This window comes from Phocoena sinus, chromosome 2 (assembly GCF_008692025.1).
Source record: "Phocoena sinus isolate mPhoSin1 chromosome 2, mPhoSin1.pri, whole genome shotgun sequence".
Lineage (NCBI taxonomy): Eukaryota > Metazoa > Chordata > Mammalia > Artiodactyla > Phocoenidae > Phocoena > Phocoena sinus.
In genome coordinates, this window is record NC_045764.1 from 93,009,843 (window position 1) to 93,030,529 (window position 20,687).

Genomic DNA, 20,687 nt, shown 5'->3' on the forward strand with positions numbered 1-20,687 from the left:
AAGATATGGAAACAACCTAAGTGTCCGTTTGATATTTCCTCTTAGTTAGCTTAGTAGTCAGCTTATGAGTAGACAGAGAAAACTTTAAATGCCTTGAACCTATAATCCAGACCTTTCCAAAGGGCTGTGTGTGTTTTGAGGTATACCTCCAATGTTACAGCTTGGTGTTCTGGCTTACATACTGTCACCGGCAAAGCCCATTAACAATTTCCAGGAAATAAAAATAGAATCTGGGTAATAATATAAAACTAACTTTTTTTCCCTTGTGCTTAGTCTAGTTTCACTTGCTCATTGTGTGCCATGTGCAGAGGCCTTCGTAAAGGGGACGTATACCTGGATGAGCCCTCCTTCTCCATCAGGGACCTGCCTCAAAGGGAATCCTGGAAGGTTGTTGGACCCTGGCTGGGAATTTAGTCACACAAATACCACCAGATTCGACCCAAATATGATTTCTGTTCAGGAGATTTGGAACCAGCCCCGAACTGTTAATGGATTGCTCAAAAGACCAAAATAGGAGCCATCCAAATGGTTCAGACTCTGATATAGCTGGGGGTCTGCCTTGAATTTGTAACAGCCTGTGCTTAAAACAGTCCCTCCTCAGTCAGAATATCCCACAGGAGGTAAGATTGGACTGCCTCTGGTCCAGAGCAGCTTAGGCACGTTAGTTCCTAACCAACTTGGTCTGTTAGGGAGTGGCACAGCTCTCTGAGTCAGGGGTCTTCTCTTTCCTCCTTTCAGCCAAAAATAAGGTGTTTCAGACTTCCTACCAGGTGAGAGCTAAAAGCACGAGGGATTCCCATGGGGTACTCACCAGACCGCTGGGGCAGCTGGTATTCTGTGCTGATACCAGGAGGAGAGCTCGTGGAACCTCGGTCGATAATCAGCCAAGGTTCACCTCACAAGTTGCGGTGCGGGGGGGCAGTGGGTGTTTCTTGTTCTGGCCAGCAGCTCACAGGTCTTCCAGATATTGGGGGTCCTGGTCTTACAAAGGGCTCACAGGGCTCCCCTGCCTACTTCAGAGGAACTAGCACCAGGCAGTAGGAAAAAAACCTGTCAATTGGAATAAGATAAAGGAAATCATCAGGAGCCAACAGAAAACCTTTCAGCATTCCTAGAGTGCCTCAGGCAATGCCTCCAAATCTATACCACCACTGACCTTGAGTCACTGGAAGGGAATGCAATCCTGAGGTTCTATTCAATTTCTCAAAGTGACCTGGACATGAGGCGTAAGCTTCAGAAACTGGAAATAGAACCGGATAGCCCTGCCTCTCGCCTGGTCAGGGTTGCCTACCAGGTGTTTAATAACCAAGATACAGAGGAGGAAAATTCAGAGGATAAAAAGGTCTGGAGGCAAGTCCACTTGCTGGCTGTTGCCCTCCAATGTCAACTGATCTGGACTAACTGCCCTCAGAAACTCTCAACTCCAGTGAGTGACTGCTGGCCCACACGGAGGGATAGCAAGGCAAGGAAAGCAGACCCAATCAGTGTGCCATATGTAAACAAGAGGGACACTGGAAGGGAGAATACCCTCGCCACCCCAAAAAGCGACAGTAATGCCAGGTACCAGCCATTACCTTCGAAGGCAGATGATCCAAATAGGTGAAGAATGATGGGGCCAGGGGACTCCTAATCTGGCACTCCAACTGACCCCTAAGGAACCCATGCTGACATTGGACATAGGGAGAAAGCCCATCAACACCTGTGCCACTTACTTGATTCTGAGCACCAGATCAGGCAAACTCAGTCACAAGAGTTGTAAAATCATGGGGGTATCAGGGAAGGCCCAAGAATGAGCATTCATAGAACCATTCGAATGTAAAGTGGATGAACACATTCTCACTCATTCCTTCCTGTATGTCCCTGAATGCCCTATACCCCTGCTAGGAAGAGATGTCCTACGTATGTTGGGGGCTAACTATCCACCTAATGGGAGACAAACGAGATGGGTGTTCCCCTAGACAGGGGCACAAGGTGATAATGGTAATGGCTGAGGAAAAACCTCCCTAGACAGAGCAAGTGACCTCCTTGGAGTAAATCCTGAGGTCTAGGCACAGGGACGGGTGGGACTAGCTGTAGGAGCCAGTCCCGTGATAGTCCATCTAAAACCCGGACATACACTGCAGTCCCAGATTTAGCTCAAATATCACAAACTAGGGTGTCTTACCTAGGCTTCATTCTCACAAGTCAGAGAAGCCTACCCTAGAAAATAAAAGAAGCCCTTTGCAGCCTCACCCATCCTAAAACTGGAAGACAGCTTAGGGGTTTCCTGAGGATGGCTGGGTTTTGCCGCATCTGGATCCCTAAATATGGTCTAATAGTGAGGCCTCTGTATGAAGAGTTGAAAGGAAAGGATGATCCTTTTGAATGGAATTCAGAATGTAAAGGGGACTTTCAGGAATTGAAAAAGCAGTTACTTCAAGTCCCTGCCCTGGCCCTCCTAGATTTAACTAAACCCTTTGACCCTTACATTCAGGAGAAAAGGGGAATGGCCCTTGGGGTATTAGCTCAAAAACTGGGACCTCTTACTCAGGGTTGCATTTCTCTAAACAATCCAATCACTATATGGAAGTGCATTTGAACTCATGTGTGGTAGACCCCTTTGCCAATCCTGAAAGGACACCTTAACTCCATGGAACAACTCAAGTATGCCCTCCAGGTAGGAGAAACCATGAAAGCTCTCTTGGAACATGGTAACCAGGTTCTGTTCCTGCCCACCAGGAGACTAAGTGTATCTAAAAACCTGGAAAACTGGAAGCCTGCAAGATCAGCTCACTCCTTAGTGGAATGGACCCCATTTGGTGATTCTGAGACAGGAGGGAAAGGGGCAGGACACGACAGCTAGATAAATGAAGAAGGGGCGCAGCTATTAGGATGCAATAAAAACTGGCTGGAACCAAGGTGACTTCGAGAATAGTCCGGTCATTGACTTTTAGCTCATTATATCTTCATTGTAATACTAAAAAATCATACCCCCTTTTATGCCTTGACAGTCCAAGGCAGACTATAAAAGGCCAAAAAGTGGGCAGTGGCCCAATTTCTGGGAAATCCCTACCCTTCCCTGAAATAGCAAGAATATTCCTCCCACTCATTAGCATATGAAATTACTCAGCCCATAAAAACCAACAACCACATGCCCTGGGCCACTCTTACTTTCTGAGACAGACTGCATTCAGCCTGTGGAGTGTGTATCTAAGTAAACTTGCTTTCACTTTTCTTTGGCTCACTCTTGAATTCTTTCCTGTGTGATGCCAACGACCCTCACTTGGTGGTCTGTCTTAAGGACTCTTGTGGGTCCCAGGACATGACATTTTCCTCTCCTGCAACAATGCTAACCACCCATTCTTTCCTGAAGTTGCAGGTTATCACACTGTGGTTACATGACCCTCAAGTAAAGAGGACCCCGAGCCCCAAACTCTGGAGAGACAACCTGGGGCAACGGACCCCTTTGGCTACTCCTGTGAACTTCTCTCTGACCTGAAGCTTCTCTCCTGAAAAACAACAGAAGTGTTACCAGGGATATGCAGGCCATAGTAGTGTGCCTCAACATCAGGGCACACTTGCCTACAGTCAAAAGACCTAGATACCTGCATTTTTAGGAAAAATTTGCTCTTGCTAATACTTGAGCCATGTATCTTTAATTTTTTAATTTATTTATTTATGTATTTTAATTGGGCCATGTACCTTAAATTGTCTGGTGTCCCTTGTCTCCAAAAGGTTAGACAGGGAATTCCCTGGCAGTCCAGTGGTTAGGACTCAGTGTTTTCACTCCTGGGGCCCAGGTTCAATCCCTGGTCGGAGAACTAAGATCCCGAAAGCCGCGTGGCACGGCCAAAACAAAACAAGCAAACCCAAGGTTAGACAAATGGTGGTCACTCAGGGATATGCACAGTCAGGGCAAAGGCTTGGTGACAAACATATGTAAAGGTAGCTGGGGAGAAGTTCTGCTCCTCTACCCAGGGTTATGACGACTCCCCTGATCAGCCGAAAGAAGCTACAGAAGTCGGACCTTCTCCCCTTAGCACCCCTCAAGAATGAGGAGCAAGACAAAAATCAGAGGAGGGATTTGTCACTGGCAAAGACCATTAACAGTGCTCAGGAAATAAAAATAGAGTCTGGGTAATAAAATAAAATCTAACCTTTTTTTCCCATTTGTCATTACTCTAGTTTCACTTGTTCACAGGCTGCCGCATGCAGAGGCATTGCACCTGGCATTTCAGACCAGAGTTCCTGGTGCCAGATGGCTTCGATGGGCGGGCTGTGAGCAGAAGCCCTTGCCTGCATGACACGGCAATTCAAGATGGTGGCAGCGGCAGCGTGCTGTGTGCAGAGACGCTGCACCTTACAAGTCTGGAGGCACAGCTGCGACCAACAGGAGAGAGCTTGCAGCTTCCCTGCTGGCCAGAACCCTATAAAGCAGCCCCGCCCATGGCCTGCGGGGAGAGCCTGTGCTCTAGAGCAGAAGCTTGCACCTCTCCATTCTCTGATCAAAGAATAAAGCTTTCTTTTGCTTATGAACCAAACTCTGTCTTTTTCAACTGTCCCAAATGACACCGGGCAGGAGGACACTTTTTGGGGCCCGACTTGAAAGCATCGGTAATAATACCAGGTATGAAACAACTGACTGATGGTATTAACAAAATTGATCCCACTGAGCCACCCCACAGCCAGAAGATAAAATAGGAAATTGTTGAAGCCAGTACCTATGCATAATAAGAAAATTGGCTAAAACCCAGATCCAGTAGCATTCCTGGTTGAAGTGGGGACAAGTTGCCCTAGTCAAACTCTAACACGCCCTGGATCAAGGCATAGAAAGTCACCCATAAGGGCTCTCCACTGAAACAACACTGTTTGAAGCCTTGCGTTGCCTCTACAGCCGACTAGTCACGTTGACAATCCCTATGTCTTATCCTCCAGGGGAAGGGTGGATTGGTCGCATCACTGTACGTTGAGTGAAGACTGAGTTTCCAAGAGCAGTCACACACAAGTAGAGTGTGCTGAAACATACTAGACAGTATTTTTTTCCATTTTAAAAAAACCTTTTCTACAAAAATAAACAAATGGGACCTAATGAAACTTAAAAGCTTTTTCAGAGCGAAGGAAACCATAAACAAGATGAAAAGACAACCCTCAGAATGGGAGAAAATATTTGCAAATGAAGCAACTGACAGAGGATTAATCTCCAAAAGTTACAAGCAGCTCATGCAGCTCAATATCAAAAAACAAACAACCCAATCCAAAAATGGGCAGAAGACCTAAGTAGACATTTCTCCAAAGAAGATATACAGATTGCCAACAAACACATGAAAGAATGCTCAACATCATCAATCATTAGAGAAATGCAAATCAAAACTACAATGAGATATCATCTCACACTGGTCAGAATGGCCATGATCAAAATATCTACAAACAACAAATGCTGGAGAGGGTGTAGAGAAAAGGGAACCCTCTTGCACTGTTGGTGGGAATGTAAATTGATAGAGCCACTATGGAGAACAGTATGGAGGTTCCTTAAAAAATTAAAAATAGAACTACTATATGACCCAGCAATCCCACTACTGGGTATATACCCTGAGAAAACCATAATTTAAAAGGAGTCATGTACCAAAATGTTCATTGCAGCTCTATTTACAATAGCCAGAACATGGAAGCAACCTAGGTGTCCATCAACAGATGAATGGATAAAGAAGATGTGGCACACATATACAATGGAATATTACACAGCCATAAAAAGGAACGAAACTGGGTTATTTGTAGTGAGGTGGATGGACCTAGAGACTGTCATACAGAGTGAAGTAAGTCAGAAAGAGAAAAACAAAATACCGTATGCTAACACATATATATGGAATTTAAAAAAAAAAGAAAAGGTCATGAAGAACCTAGGGGCAAGACGGGAATAAAGATGCAGACCTACTAGAGAATGGACTTGAGGATACGGGGAGGGGGAAGGGTAAGCTGGGACGAAGTGAGAGAGTGGCATGGACATATATACACTACTAAACATAGATAGTGGGAAGTAGCCGCATAGCACAGGGGGATCAGCTCAGTGCTTTGTGACCACCTAGAGGGGTGGGATAGGGAGGGTGGAAGGGAGGGAGATGCAAGAGGGAAGAGATATGGGGACATATGTATATGTATAACTGATTCACTTTGTTATAAAGCAGAAACTAACACACCATTGTAAAGCAATTATACTCCAATAAAGATGTTGAAAAAATAAAAACACAATAAATTATATGTTTGAAATTAAAAAATAATATAAATAAATAAATAAATAAAATGCATAACCAACAAGGACCTACCATATAGCACAGGAAACTCTGTTCAATGTTACATGGCAGCCTGGATGGGAGGGGAGTCTGGGGGAGAATGGATACATATAATGTATGGCTGAGTCCCTTTGCTGTGTACCTGAAATTATCATAACGTTGTTAATCGGCTATACTCCAATATAAAATTAAAAGTTAAAAAAATTAAAAAACCTTTTCTTACAGAAAATTTCTAACATACTTAAAAGTGCAGAAAATAGTATAATAAACCCCCAGACATTACATCAACATTCTATCATTCTTGTTTCAACTATTCTTTTTTTTTCTGAAGTATTTTAAAACAAATTCTAGACATCATATAATTTCCCTGTAAATATTTCAGTGTATATCTCTAACAAATAAGGCCTTAAGAAAATAATCACACAGACTCTTTCATAGGACAAAGAAGACACTTCTAAATCATTTTGTGAGGGCAACATTACCCTCATATAAAAATCTGAAAAGGACGTTTCAAGAAAAGAAAAATACAGACCAATATTCCAAGCTCACCAGTTTGCCCATTCCTTGAAATATTTAGTATTCACCATTATCAACAGCAATAATCAGAACAACAGTGTCCACCCGAAATGTTCCTGTAATCATGTTTTCTGTGAGGAGCCTGTGATCCCTCAAATTTCATAAGGGAGATATTTATGATGATATCATGTTTACGTTCAGCCTTCAGTTTCAGGACTCAGGTGTCTTCCATCTCAGCAGCCTCCTCCAACGCTCAGTGGTTCCCTTCTTGATTTCACCACATTGTAATTCAAGTATGGTGGCCCTATCTGAATCTACCTTTCTTCTGACTTTGATGTTAATGTATTCTTTTCATTTCCCATTTGTTTATTGGGTGGCAAACCCATGAGAAGAAAGACCCCTCTCATGAACTGGCTTAAATATCTCTCCTCTGGAAAGTTTTCTCTAAAGTCTGTTGACAGTTATTGATGCCTCCTGTCTGCTTCCTAAGTACTTTGTACATACTTCTTTTGTTGCACTTGTTATGCTGTGATTAATCTGATGTCTCCCTCATCAGACTAAATAGCCAGTGATTAACACATTGCTTGGCATAAAGCAGTTATTAGTAGATGTCTGCTGAATGAAAAAGTGAATAATAAAAATACAGAGCTAGAGTTAGTGTAGATTACTTAAGCCCAGAAGAGTGTGCCTCTATAAATAAACTGTCTTCTAACTTCAACACACATAGAAATCAGAAAGCTTCAAAGGCCCTTACAAAAGGATAGGTATATTTTATGATTTCATTTTTAATATAATCCTTTTAAATTATAAAGGTTAAGTAGATCCTTGTTAAAAAAAACTCAAACAAATCAGACGTGTTAAAGTGAGAGGTAAGAGTTCTCTAAAAGGATGCTGCCAGTTTAGACTTCTTCATTAGTGTATAGTGGTGTGTATGTCCCTTGGACACTGCCTGTACTAAGCTTAATCTTTGCCAATTTGGTAAGTGAAAAACACTATTTCAATTTTTTAAAAAATTGTATTTATTCTAAGTGAAGTTGAGAATCTTTTAATATGTTTAATAACCTTTGATATTTGTTTTTCTATGTTGTTTTTCTCAAAGCCACATCTCCAGTGCCTAGAACCATGCCTTGAATACACTAAGCATTCAGTAAATACCTATTTATTTATTTATTTGTTTATTTTATTTTTTTTTTTAGTAAATACCTATTAAACAACCGAATTGATTTTCTTTTTTGCCTCTTTTCCTACTGGGCTGTTAAATTTTGGTGTATAAGTGCTCTCTGTATATTAAAGAAATTGGCTTTTTTATGTGACTTGTGATTTTTAGGTTGTTACATTAACTGTTTCTGTTATATTTATCAGCCTTTTCCTTTATTTTTTAAAAAATTCATACTTATCTGTTTATTTTTAGTGAATTTTAAATTCTGGAATAATTTTATTTTATATTATTATTATTTATTTTTTAAGTTGAAGTATAGTTGATTTACAATTAGTCTTTTCCTTTATGACTTCTGGATTCTATGGCAGGCTCAAAAGGGATCTTTCACTCCAAGGTTAAAAAATAATCTATGTTTCTCCTAGTACCTTTATGATTTTATTTTTTCATTTGACACAGTTTTGTTGCTTTGGCTACCCAGAGGAACACCCCATCTTTTTGAAAATCTCCTTCCCCCTCTACAAGCCCATGTGCTGGTAGTGGATGTCTATCGGAATCCATTGTTCCAGTGACTTCCCTGGTGGTCCAGTGGCTAAGACTCTGTACTCCCAATGCAGGGGGTCCAGGTTTGATCCCTGGTCAGGGAAATAGATCCCACATGCATGCTGCAACTAAGAGTTCGAAGGCCGCAACTAAAAGATCCCGCATGCAGCAACTAATACCCAGTGCAGCCTAAATAAATAAATATTAAAAAAAAAAAGAGTCCATTGTTCCAGTTCAGCCAGCTGGGGACCAGAAGATCCTGTACATATATAGGAAAAGTACCCCAGCATAACTATAGATACCCAGTAGTTTCCAGTCAGCTTCTGGGTTTCTCCCTGAATGCATTAATGTATACTTTAACTATTTTTTAATGGTATAGCTTTGTTCTGCCTGTGTCAGAAGTCTTGAAAAATGGGAGTAAAGGTCTAAACCAAGGCTGCACTGACCTTTCAGTCTGCTGGATAGCCCATTACCAGCATGAATTCAGTGTCTCCCTGTGCCTCTCACTCCAGACCTGGTTCTCATTGACTGACTCCTTTTCACTAACTTTCCCTCAAATTTACAAGTTGAGTGCAAAGGAAAGAAAACAGAGAACCACAGAACCACAGTTCCTAAGGAAAAAGATGGAACACACAGATGCTTCCTTCTGGTTAATGTCCCCATCCTCTGGGAACTCTGCTCCAATATGTTTTTACAATCCCAAAAATGGAGTTTGGTAGGGCAAAGGGTACTGTGGAAAGTGTGTTGTTGACTGAAATGGAACGAAGTGTCTCCTTGAGTGGCGAGGCCTAGCACTGCCATCTCTCTGGTGAAGGAAGGGCCTGAAAAACAGAGAGGACTTCTAAGAGTTGACTGTGGTGGAGAGGATGCTGGAAAACTGCCTGAATGTTTCATGCTTTTCACTTTTTTTTTTAAATTGAAGTATACTTGATTTACAATGCTGTACAGCATTGAAGTATAGTTAATTACTGCTGTACAGCAAAGTGATTCAGTTCTCTGTGCTATACAGTAGGACCTTGTTGTTTATTATGCTTTTCATAGAATAAGTGGACCTGTTAAGAGCTAGCTGGATTTGGTCCTCTTGGAGCAAGGGGTTTGCTCTCCCTGGGACTTGGCTTGAGCACATATCAATGGGAGACAAGCACATAGAAGCTCTTCTAGACCCTGCCCAGTATGCTCCCGACATGGGGAAAGAAAACAGTCTGGTGGTAGAAATAACCTAGAACCCTTGATTGAGTTTGTCTCTTGCTTTAAAACTTGAGGGGAACCGGTCTTCTCCTTCAGAGTCCATTGTGCCATGCATGGTTCAGTTCCAGCCTTCTTTGTCATGTCACTTCTAGCACTGGCATGAAGTCAAACTGGTTTCTCCCCTTTGTTAGATCTGACACACAACATTCCCCAGGCATACATTGCCTGCACTGGCAAAGAGAAGAGATGATGAGTAGTTATTCATCCTGTCCCTGACATCTGTCCAGATATGGTCCAGATTTATGGGGTATGAATTCAGATAAGGATAGGCCTGGGACATGTACAGGTACTCAAGGTTGCTAGGGACCAACTGAGGAATACTCTCTCAACCTCACAGGACCTTTAGATTTGGGCTAGAACCAGACTGGTCTCTGGGCTGCCCTATTATCACTTTCTATTTGAGTTCAGTGATAACCTTGCTGGGATTATTCTGAACAGCTAAAATGTGGACACATCCACTAACAGATAAATTTAAGAACACCTCTAGTTTTTGTTTTTGTTTTTTTTTTTTCATTTTGTTTTGTTTTTAGCATTGTCTAGGAAAAAGAAGGGGGCCCTGGAGGATGCTGCTGGGGAGACCTGGTCTCTAAGTTCTTCATGCTGTTCCTTTTCCATTTTACAGCTTTATTGAGATACATTCACATACCACACAATACATCAATTTAAAGTGTACAATTCAGCAGTTTTAGTATAGTCACAGTTACATGCAACTATCACCACGATCAATTTTATTTATTTATTTATTTATTTATTTATTGCCGCTCAGCGCTGCATGCAAGAACTTAGTTCCCCAACTAAGGATCGAACCTGTGCCCCTTGCAGTGGAAGCACGTAGTCTCAACCACTGGACCGCCAGGGAAATCCCCACAATCAATTTTAGAATATTTTCACCACCTCAAAAAAGAAACTCCGGGGCTTCCCTGGTGGCGCAGTGGTTGCGAGTCCGCCTGCCGATGCAGGGGACACGGGTTCGTGCCCCGGTCTGGGAAGATCCCACATGCCGCAAAGCGTCTGGGCCCGTGAGCCATGGCTGCTGAGCCTGCGCGTCCGGAGCCTGTGCTCCGCAATGGGAGAGGCCATAACAGTGAGAGGCCCGCGTACCGCAAAAACAAACAAACCAAAAAAAAAAAAACAAAACATGACATAGGGTATCTGGATGGAGGGATTTAAAAAAAAAAAAAAAAAGAAAGAAACTCCGTACCCTTTAGCCATTACCGACTCTTCCCACACCCTTCCTTGCCCTAAGCTATCACTGATCTACTTTCTATCTCTATAGCTTTTCCTATTCTGGACATTTCACACGCATAGAATCATGTAATATGTGGTCTTTTGTGACTGATTTCTTTCAGTCAGTGTAATGCTTTCAAGGTTCATTCATGTTGCAGCATGTGCCAGTACTTCATTCCTTTTTATTAATGAGTAATATTCCATTGTATGGATACCCCACATTTGTTTACCCATTCATTGGTTGATGGACATTTAGGTATACCTTTGGCTATTATGAATAATGTTGCTATGAAAATTTGGGTACAAGTTTTTGTGTGGACATATGTTTTCATTTCTCTTGTGTCTATACCTAGGAGTGGAGTGCTGGATCAAATGGTAGCAATGTACTTAACATTTTGAAGAACTGCCAGAATGTTTCCAGAGTGGCCCCACCATTTCACACTGTTATTGTCCTTTATTTTTTGTGTCCCACTTACCCTCATGGTAAGTTTTCATATTCTTCCGACTTCAAGGTAGAAACTGAGGCTGCCACTTCAGATAAGATATATGAAAGCTCAAACTACATGGAAGATATTATCGGCATCAGAACTATCCGCTGCACCTACCTCTAAGGCAATATTAAAAATTATCCTTCTATAGATATTTGAACACATCCTCATAACAATCTAACACTCCCTGTTATATCTTTCCTATTACAAAATAACCACAAAGGAGAAAAGAAGCTAAATATGTAAAACTATTTGTAAAACTTTCTGTCAGTCATGTTTTATACACTCATGGCTAAATTTATTTATCCTTTTTACATCATCCGTCTTGCCAGGCTTCTGACTCTAGCACCAACTTAAAAGGGGTCTGTTGTCATTACCACTAAATATATTGAATTTTTTTGGTACTTTGTTTTACCTACTGTCTTAAAATTCTGGCATGCCCTAAGGAGTTAAAAATCTTTGCATTATGCCTCAGAGCTTTTCACCAGAATGCTCTGAATTTCTTTCACATATCTTGAGTCAAGTCCTGGATTTACTAACGGACTGGTTTTGTGATTTTAGACTTAATCTCCTTGAGGTTCTTTTTTGTCATCTATAAAGCAGAGATGTTCATACTATCACCTTTATAATATCATATGAGATGATGAATATAAACGCAAATATATAACATTAATACCAGATATATGTGAAGTTTTTTTTAAATCTCTCCTTGCAATCAGTTTAGCTCTGCCTGTCTTATCTGTAGATGTTAAATGCTGAGAAACTTAATGTGGAAGATCCTATTTAGGGTTAGTAGTTGTTTGCTATTTCCCTCAACTTGGCCAGATTGCTTTTCTAGAAAGAAAACAAATATTTTTAGTAATGAGCTTCTCTAATTAATTCTTTATATTTCTCAAAGATTCTCCCACAGCTGCTTTGTTTTCCTTTTCAGAGGAAGGACTTTCCTGATGACACTCATTCTAAAACTGTCAGGACATTCCATCCTCCACTCTGAATATGCCTCTCTTCCAGTATAACTTTGGCTGTACCATGATTACCATGCGGTAAAATTCATTTCACTATTTCAATCGGGATAGTTCCTTCATCAAATATTTCTTAAGTGTTCACTACCAACTTACATTTGTGTGGAGTTTTTTTGGCTGTTATTATTCACAGAGCACTTTTAGTTGAAGATGCATATACCCTATGACTCAACAATTTCAGTAGTAAGTGTATACCCTAGAAAGACTCCCGTAGGTGCACAAGAAAGATATGCAATATAAAAGAGAAGACAACTCTTATAGTTTGTTTATTACTATGTAAGGTTAAACAATATTTGAGAATGTCAAGTAATTAAGAATAAATCTAACGAAAGTGGTCTGAGACTCCTACAGGAAAAACTATAAAATGTTATTAAGAGGTATAGTAAAGGGCTTCCCTGGTGGCGCAGTGGTTGAGAGTCCGCCTGCCGATGCAGGTGACACGGGTTCGTGCCCCAGTTCAGGAAGATCCCACATGCCGCAGAGCGGCTGGGCCCGTGAGCCATGGCCGCTGAACCTGCGCGTCCGGAGCCTGTGCTCCACAACGGGAGAGGCCACAACAGTGAGAGGCCCGCGTACCGCAAAAAAAAAAAAAAAAAGAGGTATAGTAAAGAGGGTCTAAACAAAACTAATAAATGTAGAGCTACTATGTTCACAGATATGAAGATTTAATATCATGAAATGTCAAAGCTCTCTGAATTGATCTATGGATTCAATGAGATACAATAAAACTGCCAACCACATTTTTCATTAAAATTGATAAAATGATATTAAATTTAAATGGAAGAATAAAGGACCAAAAAATAGCTGAACATTTCTGAAGATGAAGGGAGAGTGACTTGCCTACCAAGTATCAGAACTTATTTTGAAATTGTACTAATTAAGACAATGTGACATTGGCACAGGGACAGACAAGTTGACCAATGGAATAGAATAAGTCCAGAAACAGACCATCATAATGTAGAACTTTAGTAAAAAACAGAGACAGCATGTCAAAGCAGTGAGAAAGGAAGGACCAACATTTCAATAAATGGATTTGGAAAAAATGGATCTCTCTATGGAAAAAGATGAATTGGATATTTACTTTTCAACATATTAAAAAATTGCAGGATTAAAGATCTAAGTGTTAAAAAAAAACACCTCAGTAGAATATACTGGTGGATATTTTTTTGATTGTGGAATAGGGAAAGATATCTTAAGCAAAACATTAAAAGCATTTGATTTAGAAGAGAATATTGATAAATTTGGCTATTAGAATTGAGAACTTTTCTTTAAGGGACATTGAAGAAAGCCAAAAGATAAGTAGCAAACTGGAGAAAGATATTCACAATAGGCAGAAATAGCAAAGGATTTGTATCAAGAATAAATTAAGAACTCTTTCAAATCAATAAGAAAAGCGTGCGCACACACACACCCAATAGAAACAGAGGCAAAAGACATGAACAGGGATTTCACAGAAGAGCAACACAAATGGCCGATAAACGTTTGAGGAGCTGTTCAACCTTATAAAATTTTGGAGAGATAGTAATCCACAATCTCTCTTCTTTATTGCTGGTGAGAGTGTATAATTGCACAACTACCTGGGAATATAGTTTCCAAATAGTTTTAATTATCTTCTTTACTTGAGCACTTGCATATTTATGATCCTGTAAGTCTATTATTATGTATATGCCAAAGAAAACGTCTTGGACATGCATGCGCAAGACAGGACAGATACAAGACTGTTCAGACCAACACTATTCATAACCGTGAAAACTTGGAAAACAACCCAAATGCCCATCAGTGGGAGAGTGGGTAAATAAACTATGGTATAAACAAGGTAATATTATACAACAGTAAAACTTAATTAAATAGGGCTTCCCTGGTGGCGCAGTGGTTGAGAGTCCGCCTGCCGATGCAGGGGACGCGGGTTTGTGCCCCGGTCCGGGAAGATCCCACATGCCAGCAGCTGGGCGCGTGAGCCATGGCCACTGAGCCTGCGCGTCTGGAGCCTGTGCTCCGCAACGGGAGAGGCCACAACAGAGAGAGGCCCGCGTACCGCAAAAAAAAAAAAAAAAAAAAATTAAATAATCTATAGAGACAGAAAGGTTAAGTGGTTACATGGGTGGAGGTGGGGCTTGGGGATGGGGAGTGAAGCTCATAGCTCATGGGGATGGGCATTTCTTCTCCGGGAAAGGAAAATGTTCTAAAATTAGATTATGATGATGGTTGCACAACTCTGTGAAAATACTAAAAAACATTGAATTACACACATTTCAGTGGATACAGTTTTGGGTATGTGAATGAAATCCCAATAAAGCTGTTTTAAAAACTACCAGCTCCAGTGACACCTAACAGTTTTATCAACATTAAGTGGAAAAGGTAAGTTCCAAAAGACTACATATAACAGGATACCCAGACTTCCCTGGTGGCGCAGTGGTTACGAATCCGCCTGCCAATGCAGGGGACACACGTTCGAGCCCTGGTCCGGGAAGATCCCACATGCCGCGGACCAATTAAGCCCGTGCGCCACAACTACTGAGCCCGTGTGCCTAGAGCCTGTGCTTTGCAACAAGAGAAACCACCGCAGTGAGAAGCCCATGCACTGCAACGAAGAGTAGCCCCCGCTCACGGCAACTAGTGAAAGCCCGTGCACAGCAACGAAGACCTAATGCAGCCAAAATAATAAAAAAAATTTTTTAATTAAAAAAAAAGTAAACTAAATAGAAAGAAGCCAGTGACAGACTTCTGATGTGTCATGAACCAAAGATTATGATCAATCTGTTTTTGTGAATCTGAAGTCCCCCCAAATTAAAAAAAATAAAAATATAAAATAAATTAAAGCTACACATATTAACATGGATAAACCTCAAAAACATAATGTTGACTGAAAAGAGCAAGTGAAGATATATATAATTTTTATGAAGATATATATATATATATATATATATATATACACAACATGGATGGGTATTGTTAATAACAAATTCAGGATAGTGGTTATCTCTGGGAGTGGTGAGAGAGGAGAAAGGGAATAAAAAGGGCTACATATGGCATCAGCTATATTTGTAATGTTTTATTAATAAAAACAAATATGACAAAATATTAAGATTTGACAAATCTGGTGGTGGGTACACAAATGTTTGTTATATTTTTCCCTATATTTTTCTTTGTGCTGGTATATATTTCATAATTTTAAAATAAACGAGTGATAGCATCAAAGATTACAGATAGACAACCAAGTCAGTAAAGCAAATTAAATTGATAAGAGCAGACATTTGGTATAGTGTAAGAATACAGAACTTGGCCTCTGAAGACCTGGGTTTGAGTCCCTGCTTTATCACTTACTATCTGTGTGAGCATGAACAAGTTACTTATTACCTAATCAAGTTAAGCCTCAGTTCCCTTTTCACAAAATGGAAATGAAGGGCTTTCATGAAGGCTAAATGTGTATTGCTCCTAGAGCACTGCCTATAGGTGCTGACAAAATGTTAGCTATTATTATGTTTTTGTGCTTTCAAAACAGCATTTACTCACCCATGCTAATTAGAACAAAAACCATCTCAGCAAGAGTGACAAATTCAAATAAAAATCTTTTATTGTAGGAACTGCAAGCTCAAATATCTGCAGAAGTTGGGCAGTTGTGGAAACAGTGTCAGTGGATTGGGTTTAAGTAGTGTCACCAGTAGTAATAGGGACTCTGGTGAACAGGAAAGCATATACCATGCTTAAAGGGGGAAGCTACAGTTCACTTCCATTCAGCTATTGGACCAGTGTTGTTACTCTTAGTTTTCAAAAAAAAAAAAACCTCAGACAAAACAAAACACACACCTAGAGGCTGGTTATGGCCAAAGACCACCAGTTTCTGGCCCTTGCTTTAATGTTTAAAGTGTGTATGCTGCAGATACCAGGCAGAATGCACTTGCTCTTCACCTCCCTGTTTTCCCTGGAATTCCAGAGAGCAGTTAGGACGGTGGGAACTCTTCCTTTTCCGGATGGAGCTGATGGTTGGTGGGGGCAGTTTCACGGTTATTACTGCTCATATAGTGGCCATGTCCGCTACATCTGAGAAAAGGTTATGTTGATAGTACTGGCTCCTCTCAAGTGAAGTCCCCCTATGTCTCCTGTGATTTCAAGTTAGCTAAGGAATTTGAGAAGAGTGTGTCTTAAAATAGTTTTGTACTCTCATGTAAGTTCCTGCATATCCCTAATTTTGTCAAGACCAGAATCCATGAACCAGTGGACTAGTTACTGTGGTTATAAAAAACTGTCCAAAGTGAAGAAAACCAGGAGAACATTGTGATTCCAAAGTTAAGGGAAGACGGTATTTCAAGAATGGAGATGAATACAGTTGAAAAGTTAAGTGGAATTAAAAAAAAATTTAACTTTTTATTTTGAACTAATGTTAGGCTTACAGAGAAGGTGCAAAAAAGATTTCCTGTATTATTTTTCACCCAGCTTCCCCAGCGTTAACATCTTACATAACCTTAGTATAGTTATGGAAACAAGGGAATTAACATTAGTACAATATTACAAACTAAATTAGAGACCTTATACAAATGTCACCAGTTTTCCCACCAATGTCCCTTTTCCTTTACAGGATCCTTTCCAGGAACTCTACATTAGATTTACTTGTTATTTCTTCCCAGTCTCTAGCAGTCTGCAGTTGTCTTCAGGTCTTTCCTTGTCTTTCATTATCTTGACAGTTTGGAAGAGTATTGATCAATTCTCTTTTGGAAAGTCCCCCAATTTCAGATTGTCTAATGCTTTTTTCATGATTGGAATGAGATTATACATTTTCAGCAAGAATACCACAGAAATGATACTGTCCTTCTCAATGCGAAATATCAAGGGGTTCATGATGTAAATATGTCTTGTTACTGATGATGTTTATCTTGATCACTTGGTTAAGGTGGTTTGCTGAGTTCCATCATTATTTTTTTTAATTAATTATTTTTTTTTTTGCTGCTCTGGGTCTTCGTTGGTGTGCGTGGGCTTTCTCTAGTTGCGGTGAGTGGGGTCTACTCTTTGTTGCGGTGTGCGGGCTTCTCATTGTGGTGGCTTCTCTTTTTTTTTTTTTTTTTTTTCAGTCCGCGGGCCTCTCACTGCTGTGGTCTTTCCCGTTGCGGATCACAGGCTCCAGACGCGCAGGCTCAGCGGCCATGGCTCACGGGCCCAGCCGCTCCGCGGCATGTGGGATCTTCCCAGACCGGGGCACAAACCTGCGTCCCCTGCATCGGCAGGCGGACTCTCAACCACTGCGCCACCAGGGAAGCCCAATGGTGGCTTCTCTTGTTGAGAAGCACAGGCTCTAGGTGCGTGGGCTTCAGTAGTTGGGGCACGCAGCCTCAGTAGTTGGGGCTCATGGGCTCTAGAGTGCAGGCTCGGTAGTTGTGGCACATGGGCTTAACTGCTCCGTGGCATGTGGGATCTTCCCAGACCAGGGATCAAACGCATTTCCCCTTTGTTGGCAGGCAGATTCTTAACCACTGTGCCACCAGGGAAGTCCCTCACCATTATTAAGTTACTATCTTTCCCTTTGTGCTAAAATGTATCTTGGGTGAAACACTTTGAATCTATGTAAATCCTGTTTCTCCTCAAATTTTCACCTACTAATTTAGCATCCATCTGTGGATCGTGTCTGCAAGTTATTACTGCAATGTTTGCCTAGTGGTGATTTTTGTCATCCCTCTTTCCTTCTCCATTTATTAATTGGAATTCTACTCTAAGAAAGAGTTGTCCCTTCTCTCCCATCCATTTAAATAACCAATTATTTGTTTGTATCAGTATGGATGCATGAATATTAAAAATAAATACCATGGGTCCATGGGTCATAATGCAATATTGTCATTTTTATTTTGCTGCTTTGGCCATTAGGAGCTCTTTCAGATTGGCTGCTGTGTTCTTGTGACATCCTTTTTTAAGCATTATTTCCTGGCACCACAATATATTCCAGGCTCATCTGGTAGTTTCCCTGCCTCAGCCTAGGAATCAGTTATTTCTCCAAGGTTCTCATTGTTCTTTTTATTGGAAAATGGTGTTTAGAAATCAAGATCTGGATGCTAGGTATCCTCATTGCTTTTAAATACTCTCAGCAGACAGAACTAGGAAATATGTTTATCAATTCACACATACACACCAATCTATATTTCTGTACCTATTTTACATATATTAAAAACCATGAGTTTATACAGATACCTCAGAATCCAATCCAACACCACAGGCTTCATTTTAGCTCTCCCCTCTTCCTTACTTAATAACTTTTTTCTCCAACAGTGAGAAACACAGCTCATGATCTACAATATATTTGCTTAATTCTAACATGCATACTGGAGAGAAATACTTACGATGTGGATCACAGAATTTATGTACAGTTCAGTTGGTTTACTCTTAGGTATCCAGTCAAGATACTGTTTCCCTCAGTACTTAGGTGAGTTCTTTTCCTCCCCACCCCTTGTAGAGTCGCTGTGTTACTCATCTGTAAAACAGTCAAGTTCATTCCTTAGTGTTTATATTCAGTTTGGGGTCTTTCCTCTACCCTGACACATAGTGGGTTTTCTTTTTGTTTATTGCTTTATTATTGGAAATAAAATACATATCCAAAATGCAGAGTTCCCTCAAAATTATCATTAAATGATCTGTTTTCTTTATTTTCTAATGTATTTTAAACATTACCCTAATAAAATTAAATATTGCATATTGAATGATTTTTCTTAATATTATGAACAGTTTTTAAAGAAAGCCAAAGAGATTCCTTTATTTGGATAGAAAACAGAAAATGTTACAATGAACTGTAAAATAAAATCAAGATATTTCTAGAAAACATTAAATCTCAATTTAAATCCAAATTACAAAGAAATTGTGGATTAAACTTTATGTGAGGTACTAAATCTCTGAGGCAAAGAATGTACAAACACCTTCAATCAATAATGCAAGATCAGGGAATTCCCTGGCACTCCAGTGGTTAGGACTCCGAGCTTCCATTGCAGAAGGCCCGGGTTTGATCCCTGGTCGGGGAATTAGGATCCCACAAGCCACGCAGCAAGGCCAAAAAAAATAAAAATAAAAAAAGAATGCAAGACTGTATTAGAGATTAGAAAAAACTGGACTTTAATGTGAAAGTCATAGATGAAAGATGAGAGTTGTACATCAAAAGTTCTAGAACGGAACTGGGGGGGGCAGGCAGAATAACAGCCTTACCCCAAGGATGTCCACAAAACCTGTGAATATATTAGGTTACAGACAAAGGGGGATTAAGGTTGCAGGTGAGCTAAAGTTCCTAATCAGTTGATTTTAAAATAGGGAGCTTATCCTAGATTATCTGGGTGGGCCTGTTGTAGTCACAAGGATCCTTAAAAGGGTAAGAGTTGGTCAGATATGACATGAGAAGGACCCAACCTACCATTGCTGGCTTTGAGATGGAAGAAGGGAGCCAGGAGCCGAGGAATGCAAGGAGCCTCTGGAAGCTGGAAAAGGAAACAAATTCTTCCCTTGAGCCCCCAGAAAGTAAGGCAGCCCTGCCAACACCTTGATTTTAGCCAAGTTTGAGACCCGAGTCAGACTTCTGACTTACAGAATTATAAGATAGTAAGTCTGTGTTAAGCCACTATATTTGTGGTAATTTGTTAGCACAACAGAAAACAAATACAACAGACAACCTGTACGTATGAACTTTAAAGGACCATACAACTTGGTCCCTCCGCAGCTCACTGACTTTTCCCCCTTTATTCTTTTCCTTTTGATTTATGCTCCAATCAGCTGGTTGTTACTGAAATATTATCGTAGTTGGTTTTAGGTGTTTATGTTTTTGGGTATGTGAAACATATGGTTCTAAGAGACAGTCCTATATAAAAATATCTGTCACTCCTTTGTTGATCTTGCTACCTTGTTCCAATCCTCCCCTTCTTGCCACCCTTCTCATATAGGACATCATTCACCTTAACTTCTGGTTTATCCCTCCCCTGACAAATGAGCAGGTATTTGTGTGTTTTATGTCCCCATCTTTCTTTCACAAAGGGTGTATATTATACTTTTGCCTTTAAGCAAAATTAACTTTTCAAAGTCCAGTGAATTTGGCACAAGAAGGCTACTTAGTGACCTTAAGCAAATGCTGTTCTGCTTACGTGCTAAGGGCCAGGCTGAAATTAATTAAAACATGAGACATAAGGGAACAGAAATAGAATAGTTAACTTTCAGTAAGTTCTTCTAATCCTTATCTGCAGTTAGGCTCTACACTAGGTACTTC